The 12,659-nt window shown below is 42.7% G+C and overlaps 1 protein-coding gene across 2 annotated transcripts in view; it reads right to left on the bottom strand.

The window, feature by feature from the left end:
• The window catches only part of LOC117421516 (cytokine-dependent hematopoietic cell linker-like), a 37,037-nt gene extending 24,711 nt beyond the window's left edge, over positions 1–12,326 (bottom strand). Inside the window, exons 1-2 of one of the 2 annotated variants that reach the window (XM_034036013.3) lie at positions 12,164–12,326; positions 3,407–3,456 (exon numbers count right to left, since the gene is read on the bottom strand). The gene's annotated coding sequence lies outside the window, so the exon portion shown is untranslated. Of the gene's footprint in view, positions 1–3,406; positions 3,457–3,971; positions 4,033–12,163 lie in introns of those variants that run through there. The other variant, XM_034036014.3, reaches the window with a different exon arrangement.
• Between the last annotated feature and the right edge of the window lie 333 nt (positions 12,327–12,659).

Genomic DNA, 12,659 nt, shown 5'->3' with positions numbered 1-12,659 from the left:
CAACCCCCCCCCCCCCCCCCCCCCAAAACTCCTGCTTTGTATGGAGGGAGATCACTGTCAAAAATATTTGTATGCGTAAAAATAATTTGTACTTGTAATAACAGGTACAAATCAAAAATACAAGTACAAATCAAAAATACGAGTACATCTCAAAAAAAAAAAATTACAAGTACAAACCAGAAAATTATGGGTACGACTCAAGAAAAGCTACGGGTAGAAATCACAAAGTTACGACTACGACTCATAAAATTACGAGTACAACTCACAAAATTACGAGTTGGATAGAGTGTGAAATTACTGTCAAAGTACGTCATAGAGGTCACAGGACAGGCTGCTGATTGGGGGAACAATCGATGAGTATTTAACAGCGCATGCGTCCAGCACCTTGCATTGCTGATAGAAGGGAAGGAGTGGCTGCATGTTGGTGAAATGTGTAGGTGGAATTTTCAAAGCGGGAAACAAAGTCGCCCAACAACAGATGGACAGTCTCAGTCTCAGCAAAGATCTTCTATATACACAAGATAGTCAACTCCCCCTTTTTTTTCGTCCCCGCCAATACGATGCATCATGGGAAAAGAGTTCCGGTGGCGACGTTTCTCCTCTCTATAAAACTGAACTGGATTTGTTTAGAGACACCCGTCCTTAACACATACGTGTTATTATTTCTACGATCGATGTTTTCACCTGGCCTGACAAAGGCTCTTTGCGCCGAAGTGCTGTCCGAAAAAGTACATTGTATGTCTATGTAAATTAATAACAACTGTTTCATTTTAAAAAGTTGCAAATTTACTTCTTAAAAAAAATCAGCTTGTATTTAGCTCAGTTTTCAGTTGCACAGTAGCTAATCATGACAACATTTAATACAGTACTCTAAAAGTACACATAAAAACATTATTTCACTTAATTATAGAGCAATAGTAGTTATTAATGTATTGCACGGATTGTGATGAACTGGATCGCCAGCTCATTTTTCTGAACAACTGACTACCACTAGGGGGGGTTACTGCAATTAACACATCTAATCTTACACACTTGTAGATCTCAGTATTTGTCTAGTGAAATTAAGGATTATCTTGGATGTATAGTAAGAAAAGGACCTCAAAGAGATTAATCAGATCTACATTCTAAGATGGAAGATTTTCAGAAATAATAAAATCTGTACATTTTCATTTTTAGGAACAAGAAAAAAAAAGGCAATTTAAGAAAAACACACATTTTGAATGCTTGGCTTAATAAAGGTCACCAAGGCAGGGTGTAAACCAAACAAACCAAAAAATTACTAACATGAATCCTTTAAATATGCTTATCAATCAATCAGTGTGATGAAGGCTGTTCAGATATAGTTATGAATGCACCTAATGTACTGCACTAATTTTCTACCCCAAGAAAAAAAAATGTGACCATTAACATGATAACCTTTCTAACCATTCATGGTATTGTTTCACACCAATCAAGGAATCCTTAATGTTGAAACATAGTGAATTAGTCTGCTTATGCTGTTATTTTATTAACAGCCCATGATAACACAGCTGCAGTATATATAAGAACATAAGAAAGTTTACAAACGAGAGGAGGCCATTCAGCCCATCTTGCTCGTTTGGGTTGTTAGTAGCTTATTGATCCCCGAATCTCATCAAGCAGCTTCTTGAAGGATCCCAGGGTGTCAGCTTTAACAACATTATTGGGGAGTTGGTTCCAGACCCTCACAATTCTCTGTGTAAAAAAGTGGCTCCTATTTTCTGTTCTGAATGCCCCTTTATCTAATCTCCATTTGTGACCCCTGGTCCTTGTTTCTTTTTTCAGGTAAAAAAAGTCCCCTGGGTCGACATTGTCTATACCTTTTAGGATTTTGAATGTTTTTAGAATGTGTATTAAATGTGACATAGGATTAAAAATAGAAATAGTGATAAATGATCTCAGGAAACATTTCTCGAGATCTTGGGATAACTTAACTCGTGATCACGAGATAACAGAGACCTTTGCCCCCCCCCCCCCCCTTCTCTCCATGGCCTTAACAAGCCACCTTAATACAGAACATGTTGAATAAAGTTTAAATAAAGTATTTCCCTAACAGCTTTACCACCATTTGATAAGCTATATCACTGATACGGTGCTGCTAAATAAATCAATACAGAAATAATAATAAAAACAGCAGGACAGGATCTACCTTTGATATTGATTTCCTTTCCAATCATGTTCTTTTTAACAATAACCACCCTCCCCCCACAGACTATAAACATACAACATTTGCACTAAACTTCAAATAATATGTATAACCTAAACAAGTTATTTTCATATTATTAATGTTATTTCCGGAGGCTATCTACATTTTAGTTGTACACAAAGCCTCAAATATAATCCTGTATTTCAGATATGTGGAGCTGTACAATGCAGTGGAGCAGCATCTACCACACACAAACAATTCAGTGGAAGGCTAGCACCGCGCTTTCGGGGAACTTCTGGGATCCCGACACCCCTCCATTTGGACGTTCATTGGGGTAATAAAAAAGGAACAGGCCCTCAATGAACTGAAAATGGAGCAGCTTATTGCTGGCATTCTGCCACCAGAGGGGAGGGTGAGGTAACCCACAATTGCCATGCTCTATGTGATTATTTGCACGGCATTGCGCATAACATTGAGTTCCAGGTGTAACTCCCCATAGTCTTGCATCGGGTCAGGTACACGCGGGGTAGGCGATTAGGGAGGAGTCAGCTGACTAAGTGTTGTTCTCGCTTGTTTGATACATCGCAAGATCTTTTTATCACGTCTACTTGGTGATGTTAAAAATGTTTGTGAACGAGGTGAAACAAAAGATAGCGCAGTTCGAGATGTAACTCAGAAGTGTGGAATTATTTTGGAATCATAGCGAATGAAAATAATAAACATGTGACTGGATCCGTTGCTTGTGGTGGGGTTGCGCTGTACTGGGTCATGCGGTGGTGGGCTTGCGCTGTACTGGGTCACGCGGTGGTGGGGTTGCGCTGTACTGGGTCACGCGGTGGTGGGGTTGCGCTGTACTGGGTCATGCGGTGGTGGGGTTGCGCTGTACTGGGTCACGCGGTGGTGGGGTTGCGCTGTACTGGGTCACGCGGTGGTGGGGTTGCGCTGTACTGGGTCACGCGGTGGTGGGGTTGCGCTGTACTGGGTCACGCGGTGGTGGGGTTGCGCTGTACTGGGTCACGCGGTGGTGGGATTGCGCTGTACTGGGTCACGCGGTGGTGGGGTTGCGCTGTACTGGGTCACGCGGTGGTGGGATTGCGCTGTACTGGGTCACACGGTGGTGGGATCACAGTAATGGACGTGCAATAATGTCCTGTAACCATACATAATATACTATTTGTCTTTATTTTGCCTGCATGATACCTAATTAAACATCTACATATATTCCCAGTGAACAATACTCACCTCTACTATACTGGAACTCTCTTGCAGATAAATTCAGCTTTGGGCAGAACCTATGGCATAGAAAAGATATGTGTATTAGATATTAATTTAATTTTACATTATGGGATTATAAACGCCCTTTATTATTAGTCATTTAGCAATCTGTGATATTGTATAATTATAAAGACCCTGTGCCCTATTCACAAACATCAGAAAATGCAAATAATTTTGTCATGTCTTGTTCGGCAGGTCTGTGTTAGATATATTTCCCAACCTCTGGATCTCACTTGCTGTACACCCCTAAGGCATATCTGTCAGTGTGCAGTCAAAAACGTTCAAAGTATTTCACAATAGACCCGATGTAGGACGCCCAAAACACTACACAGTATAAAACACTGTAGACTGTTTTGAATGTAAGTTGATAACACTCTAGAGTGTAATGAGCGTATGTTCAAAACACTCTGCTGCGCTTGGAATTCACGTTCAAAACACTCCCTTTCAGGACCAAAACACTATAGCTACGTGCGCTGAAAACACTCCCCTGTAACACAATCAAATGAATAAACAATTTAATACTACTACGTACATATACCATTGTGACAGGGTGGACGAGTGGTGACGTCAGGTCAGAAGCAGGAACCGAAAACACCAGGCAGTACTGCAGTTCAAAGACGCGGCGCGCCATTTATTCAAATACCAAAAAAAAATTAAATATTTAAACAAAAAGACTGTGCTCACAGAGCAAAATAAAACACTTAAACAAAATAAAATCACAAACACAAAAATAAACAAAACCCAGGTCAGGCTGAGCAATAGCCTTCACTGATCCTGTAATTTTAAATAAAGTTTTGTTTGTTTCTCATTTCTCATTTCTCATTTCTCGTTTCTCGTTTCTTGTTTCTCGCTCTCGCTCCTAACACCCACCCCCAGTGCAGAGAGCTGCAGGCTTTTATATTAGTGACCGAGGGATTAACTACCTTTCAATTATTTAATAATACCCCGGTCACATTCTGCACGGGTAAACAGTATGAAACATAAACAAACAAACACTCAGCTATGCTGTCATATTTAAATACAATAAATACAAAAACAATACCGACGGCGCTTTGCCGTCATATAAATACAATAATAATAATCATAATAATAAACGACAAATACAAAATAATAAACTGCACAGGGGCGGAGAGGGAGACCCCGTTCTAAAAATAAATAAACAAAACACTGTACAGGGCTCCTCACCCAATTACAACCATATTTTCAAATCACTGCTTGAATAAATAAAACCAGCTACATTTAATACATTTAGCCTATTATGTTTATATCGTCTTGTTGTTAGTAACCTATATATATTTTCTTCTAAACATGCGTAAAATGTGTGTGCAATAATATGCTAATTAAATACTAAATATGTATGTCATTCTGTATTTTTTTCATTAAAAAATTATATAAATAAAAAATTATTCAAAACATTTTGTATAGCGAAAATCTTTATAATCCCTCAAGAATGAGTGTTGTTTTTGAAGCAAAATAACTTATAGCCATAATATAGCCATAGATTCCATTTTACTGTAGTCGTGTGTGTGTGTGTGTGTGTGTGCAATCTGTGGGCATAGCGCTTCGGTGCTTGGTGCGCACATTGCTCCGAGGGTTCAGTGCGCATAGCACTGCAGTGCATGCGCTACTCGGTGTAAGGTGGTGCAATTAGTGTTCACAGTGCTTGGTGCACTCAGTGTGCTACAGCCATGATGAGCATCCCGTGATTCCACGCCTGCACATCTTGCAAGGCGAACATGCCACTCAATGATAGGCACTCGCTCTGCGTGCGGTGCCTAGGGGTCCAATTGAGGCCATGGGAAGAGAGGACTTCTGCGACTCATGCGCGGCTTTTCAGACCGTGCATGAGTACGTCGCAATGGGCTCAAAAGGGCCATGGGGATAGATGCTCAGTCTCCCATCCTCCAACTCTTGCAGAGCCCCTCGCAGGAGATCCCCTGCGCTCAGGCTCCTGTGCCAACAATTCATAGTCACTCCCCCTCTCTGTAGACGAGAAGAGTGAAGCACTCAAGGCAGGCGAGGGACATTATTTACCTCAAGGAGAAGATGGCCCAGGTCCTTAAGCTACTGTTGAGGCAGCAAGCTCCTGCGGCACCGGTAGAGGTCCCGGCCCCGCTACCACCCGCACCAGCTTCGCCCCTTGGGTCTTCCTTGGGAGCCCAGGCCAAGCTGGAGTCGCAGCCTTTGATGGCAGAGGAGGACATGCTATCCTTAGCGGCCTCCTGGGATGAGGACTCCTTCCCCACGGAGATGGAGGAGGAAAAGGAGCCAATGCCGTCTACTGTGGAGGAACCTAGCTCTGAGGTTGCCTCTGAGACTAGTTTGCCACCGTTGTCCAACGCTATGTCGGCACTGATGGGGCGTGTTGCAAACTTATTCCCCTGGGCGATACAAGTAGAGCCTCACCGGTCTGTGCGTTGGACACAGGCAGTGGCTCCCACAACGCAGCCCTTCCCACCATTCCCTGATTTTATGGAGGAGGTGCTCTCCTCTTGGGTAGGTCGAGCCATTGGCAGGCTCCCCAGGCACGTACCATCACAAGGACGGTCTCGGTGCCCACAGCCCCACTGGATGACCTGAGGCATCGTCTACAGGCCACAGCGGCGATGGGCAACCGAGCCACTCCGCAAAACACAGGGCGTGGTGTGTCCACGCAACAGCGTTCCAGGAGGCAATTCTAGGGCCGTTGTCCTAGGCAACCACCTCAGAGTGCTCGGTCCCAACCTCAGCAGCCCCAGCAGGGGTGAAGGCTTGTGGCCTCAGACCCATTCTTTCGCCGCACAACAGCTGCAATGCTGGCGCGCTTGCACCTCGGACACCTGGGTGCTCGCTACCGTGCACAACAGTTACGCGCTACAGTTCCATTTGGGACCGCCCCCCCTTCTGAGGAGTCACGCACACATCTGTGTTGGACCCTCCTCAGGTCTCGGTACTCCAGAAGGAAGTGGCTGCCTTGCTGTGCAAGCGAGCCATTCATCTCATAGACCCCACCTCCTGCAGAGAGGGGTTCTACTCGAGATATTTTCTGGTACCTAAGAGGGATGGTGGCTTTCGCCCCATCCTAGACCTGAGTTTCCTAAACAAGTTCTTGAAGAGAGGAGGTTCCAAATGTACATTCTCCAGTCAGTCCGGCCGGGCGACTGGTTTACCACCATGGACTTACGGGCCACATATTTTCACGTTCCCATTCGTCTGGAGCACAGGAAGTACCTCCGCTTCGCCTTCCAGGGAAGCGTTTACGAATCCTCTGTGCTGCCATTCGGCCTTTCCCTAGCTCCACATACATTTTCAAAGTGCGTGGATGCTATCCTTGTGCTCAGTCGAGAGAGACAGCAGTGGCCCACACGGCAATTGTGATGCAGCATCTGGTGAGGCTGGGCCTCACTATCAACAATGTGAAGAGTTGGCTTATACCGGTGCAGTGCACGACGTACTTGGGCTCCGGCTGGATTCCAGTACGATGCGCGCATACCTGTCGGACGACAGGGTAGCAGCTATTCAGGGTTGCCTCGCCCTGTTCCAACAGGGATCGAAGGTCCTCTTGGTGCGGTTCCAAAAACTGCTGGGTCTGATGGCCGCAGCCGTATCAGCCACTGAGCTGGGTCTATTACGCATGCGCCCACTTCAAATGTGAATTAATGCATTCCATTTACACTCCAAGCGCGACAGACCCTGTCGGCTGACAATGTCTCACACATGCTCCGCGGCCCTGCGATGGTGGAAGATGCCCTCTCACCTGCGCGAGGGCGTGAGGATGGGAGTGGTATCTTGCCAAGTAGTGATGACGGACGCCTCCAACTTGGGTTGTGGGGCGGTCTGGGAAGGCAAAGGAGTCCGCGGCACCTGGTAGGGCCGTTGGATAGGCCTGCACATAAATATGCTGGAGCTGCAGGCTGTTTTTCTGGCTCTCCAGCACTTTCTTCTGGTATTGCACGGAAAACGTGCTGGTCCGAACGGACAACACATCAGTGGTGGCGTATGTCAACCACTAGGGCGGCCTCAGGTCCCTGGGGTTTGCATTGCATCGCCTTCTGGCTCCTGACTTGGGCACAACGGAACCTGCTGTCCCTACGGGCGATGCATCTTCCCGGAGTGACAAACCGGGCAGCGAACTTCCTGTCGAGGGAGGGTGCGCATCCGTCAGAGTGGTGACTCCACCCTCAGGTAGTGGAGCGCAGGTTGATCTCTTCGCCTTGCCGGAGACGACGCATTGCCCCCTGTGGTATTCCCTCCAGCGCTTAGGCAGTCCACTCGGCGTTGACACCCTAGCCCATGAGTGGCCCAGGACCCTCCTTTACGCGTTCCCACCAGTACCGTTGCTCCCAGACTTCTCGGATAAGGTCCGGTTAGAGAAAGTGACAGTTCTCCTTGTGACCCCTCGGTGGCCCAGGAGAATCTTGGTTCTTGACCCTATGCCAGCTCATATAAGGCGAGCCCTGGGAGATCCTGCTTCGTCTGGATCTCCTCAGTCAGACGAGAGGCACTCTCTGGCATCCAGAACCAGGCAGGTTTAAATTATGGGTCTGGTCCCTGAACAGTACCGCTGGACAGCACTAGGGCTATCGGATGTGGTTGTGGGTACTCTGCAGAGCACTAGGGCAGACTCCACTAGGTCGCTGTATGCCTTTAAGTGGAAGTATTTTCAGAATTGGTGTCTGACTAGAGGTCATGACCCAGTTTCTTGCCCCATGCCAGTTATCTTGCAGTTTCTGCAAGAACTGCTTGATGCTGGTAGGTATTTAATGTATTTAGCAGCTATCTTAACGTACAACTTGTTCCTTGGACCCGATTTCCACTTTTTTTTACTTCAAACTAGTTTCCATGTTCTCAGTTCGTATGTCACTAATATCATTAATGAGTCATTGAAATCTGGATTAGTACCTTCTCTCTTTAAACTTGCAGCTGTTACACCTTTGTTAAATAAACATAATTATAAGCCAATTTCTAATTTGCCTTTTCTTAAAAAAATTCTGGAACGGGTAGTAAAAATCAAAACAACTTCAAAATCATCTGCAATGTAATGAGCTTTATGAACCTTTTCAGTCAGGTTTCAGAGCCAAGCATAGCACAGAAACAGTCCTTGTCAAGGTGGGCAATGGTCTTCTGATTGCTGCAGACTCAGAGTCATTGTCTATCCTAGTTCTATTGGATTTAAGTGCAGTGTTTGACACTATCGATCATGATATCCTTTTATATCGCTTGGAGAATTACATAGGTGTCTCGGGCACTGCTCTCCAGTGGTTCAGATCTTATTTGACCAACAGAGAACAGTTTGTAAAAATTGGTGGTTTTATATCTGATGTAAGTCCAGTTCTATCTGGTGTCCCACAGGGCTCTGTTTTGGGACTTATTTTATTCACAATCTATTTGTTATTCTCTTGGCTATATTTTTAATCGCTATGGCATTAGTTATTATGTTTTTTTGCGGATGATACCCAGATTTACTTAAAGACTAATCCTGACACTGGTTTTGCTGTTTCAACACTGTCTAACTGTTTAGCAGAAATCAGATTATGGATCATGCAACAAAATTTCCTACAGCTAAACTGTGACACAACTGAAGTCATGCTGCTTGGTTCTCCGTATCAGTTTCTGAAAAGTGCTCATTTTAGTCTGACCGTTGACAATTTTGATATTTGCTCCTCCACAGAGGTCAGAAACCTTGGTGTAATTTTTGATTCCAACCTGACTTTTGAAACCCATGTCAGACATATCACAAAGGTTACTTTCTTTCATTTAAGAAATATTTCTCATCTAAGACCTTATTTGTCTCAGTCAAATACAGAGAAGTTAGTCCATGCTTTTATTTCGTCAAGAATTGATTATTGTAACGCCCTGCTTGCTGGTGATTCTGCCAAGGTACTTCACAGGTTACAGTGTGTTCAAAATGCAGCTGCCAGGATTAGAATTAGAATTCCATCACATGATCATATAACTCCCATTCTGTCAACACTGCATTGGTTGCCTGTTAAGTTCAGAATTGATTTCAAAATCTTACTTCTGACTTACAAGGCCCTCCATGGTTTAGTATAGCTCTGGTATAGAAAGCTCAGAAAATACCTACTAATAGACAATGTCTTCTCTTTCAGGGAACCAGGGTTACGGTAAATAACCTAACGTTATTTAACTTAAATAAATAACCATTTTAAAAATAATAATAGGAATACTCAAGCCACTGGTTCCCGAGTTTTACACTGCCAGCACAGCAGGATGGAATATCTTTACTTCACTCACTTTGCTGGTTGTTACATTGTCTCTGATAAAAACTACCATTCCTTCAAACAGTAACTGCTATTTCTCTAATAGTGCTATGCAAAACATCAACATTATAGAATGTATTATTATTCCTCTGTAGATCTGCCGTATGTACTACCTTGTGTGTTCCAACATGAAACATCTGATAAATAAATTCAGCTAACAGTAAGGATCAATTGAGATCTCTCTACAGCAGATTTGGTGACAGATGTTAAACCTAATATTAGAAGTCCTCCCTCTGTCTGAAATGCTGTTCCTAATATTGAAGTAATTTCTGGACTGACTAATGCTTAATTTCGGGCTGCTTGTGAATGTAAGGAATGTCTCCAATTCTTTCTTAATGTAGTTACTTGATGGTGGGCCATTTCAGTTTAAATGCAGTTTACAAGTGAGGTCTCTTTTTCTGAATAACAAAGCAACAAAGCAGATCAAGGGATAGGTGTACTAAGATGGTCCAGTCGCAGGGTATCCTTGGCTCATCACACAACAGTGACCCCTGTAGTCTGGCCAGGCGCCTGCGGGCTTGTCTGTAAGCTAGCCAGAGCTGCGTTGTCCTCTGACGCTGTAGCTCTGAGGTGTCTGCACGGTGAGTCTGCAGAGTGAAAAAAAGCAGTCGGCTGACGACACACAAGAGGACAGCATGTGTTCGTCTTTGCCGCTCCTGAGTCAGTGCGGGGGTGGTAGCGGTGAGCTGAGCCTAAAAATAATTGGATATGCCAAATTGGTAGAAAATAATAAAATAATTAGCAATTACTAAATTTAAAAAAAATAAAAGCTTTTCATAATCATACAGTAGCCCCTTGCTAAAGCTTTTTTTAAAGTAAAAAACTGCTGCAGCAAAGCATTCCCTAAAAAGTCATTAATAGCATTGCACATGTTTTGTACATTTCACCCTAGACTTCCGACCCGTTTGCAACTGGTTTTCGACTGCTGCGCCAGCCACAACACTTTGGTAAACCTACCCCCGAATGTCAACAAATACACTTTGAATGTGAAATGTGGTTTTTAATGCTGTTGCATTCTTTACTAAGTCAAGCACACTATTAATAGCAAAAGACTACTTTGAAAACAAAAACTTGAAATAACTCTGAATAAAGCTGTTTGAATAGAGGTCTTTGTCACATTATAGTAAGAGCGAGGAGTGCAATGAGTAGTAGACCAACAGTAAACACAGCTATACTAAATTTTAAGCAGAAAAGAAAATGGTTGAGATAACAGCCGTTAAAAATCAGCAACAGGTTAGTACACTTGATGCCAACCATGGGGGCCCATTAATACCATTGTATACCTGACAGTGGGTCCCCAGGTATCTTATTGGTCAGTTGAGTGAGCAGTTTATCAAAAGAGTGCTTCAAAATCACAACATGAAGGGGTTTACCACATTTCATCAAAATCAGGCCCATAAAGGGAAGTAAAAATGTATTTCATTGTACTGTAGAACAATCTGGAACTCCCCTAGATGAAAAATACAAGAAATCATGAAACTTTTAACCTGCGTTGTACTACATAAGTTAATCTTCCATGTCTCGTCTAAAATAGTCCACTGGAGGCAGGTACAACATCCGCATGTTACAAGACAACTTTTTTTATGAGAGGGTTTCTTTTGTTCTTTGTTTTTTTTTAATAATCAGCTGTCTATTTTTTTAATTTTGGTGTAAATGCAGAAAGGATTAACGTAGACTCTAACCATACGTGATGTATTCTAAACCAGGAGACATAATCTATATTCACCTTAAATATACAGGGTCCAGTCTTCTGAACAAACTGTTGTGCACTTCCATTGATTTTGTACAGTAGGTCTCACTTGTGCAGGTTTTAAAGAACCACATGTTATAGCAAACATGTACTTTCTTTTTAAAAACATAATAGGTTAAAACAGCTCTGCCTGCAAGCCTCACGTTCACAGGCTTGCACTTATTTGACAGGAGCGCAAAACTAGACCTGTTTAAAACCAACAACACATACACCATCAAAATACATCTGTCTGTGACTGTGGCTTGGGCAAAATATGGCGGTTTCCTGTCTCTTTCTGTTTTGCCTGCCTGTACAGCACTTTTATCAAGCCACGTCAACGCTTGATAATACATTTTGAAAATAAAGGCAGAATGTTCGATGACCACAAAAACTGTCAGATATTACTTTGGTAAGATGTAACACATTGTGCATTGTATAATGAAAGCATGTAAGCATTGTAAAGAATAAAGAAAAATAAACTAAAACAAACACCATCCTTGATTCCATTTACCACTGTCTGTGATAGTATATGAGTTAAGCACTGATGGCATAAATAAAGAAGGAAAGGGAAAATGGAAAACATTTGTAAACACTATATCATTCTAAAATCAATATGATGTGCATAATTCATTAAAATAATAAACAAAGGAATATACTGGTAAGATTACAAACACATCATGCACATCATGTCTGCACTGCAACTTAAAGCACAATTCAGTTATTTCAGGTACATACCTCATGGAAAGCAGCAAGAGCCTAATTTCTGCAGCATTCTAAAAGTGTTCACTTCAATCAAACTTAAATTAAAGTTCCATTTCATTGTACAGTCCAATAAAGCTGTAATATGTAGGTATTAATAGAAACCGCTGTGATCGAAGCAGCATCACAAGGTCGTTTGTTCCTGTGTGGTTTCCCTTGCTATACTCTAGCTCATTTCCTTTTTGATTACCATCTATATTCACATATTTGCTGATAATTATCAGTGCTCTACTTTGACTGCATAGCAGTCACTCAATACAATCATGTTTCCTCTTATCTTACATTTGCAATCCAAGCCTTGACTCATTTATAGGTAAGGTCTGACAAATCACAATAAAAACTTGCTCTTATTGTATTACTTGTATTGTAACGCTTGAAATGTTTTTGCTTACGATTGTAAGTCGCCCTGGATAAGGGCGTCTGCTAAGAAATAAATAATAATAATAATAATAATATATATTTTTTAAAGCCA

The sequence above is a fragment of the Acipenser ruthenus genome, chromosome 1 (genome assembly GCF_902713425.1).
Source record: "Acipenser ruthenus chromosome 1, fAciRut3.2 maternal haplotype, whole genome shotgun sequence".
NCBI lineage: Eukaryota > Metazoa > Chordata > Actinopteri > Acipenseriformes > Acipenseridae > Acipenser > Acipenser ruthenus.
Note: the sequence above shows the minus strand (reverse complement) of the source record. Positions and strands in the feature narration are given on the sequence as shown.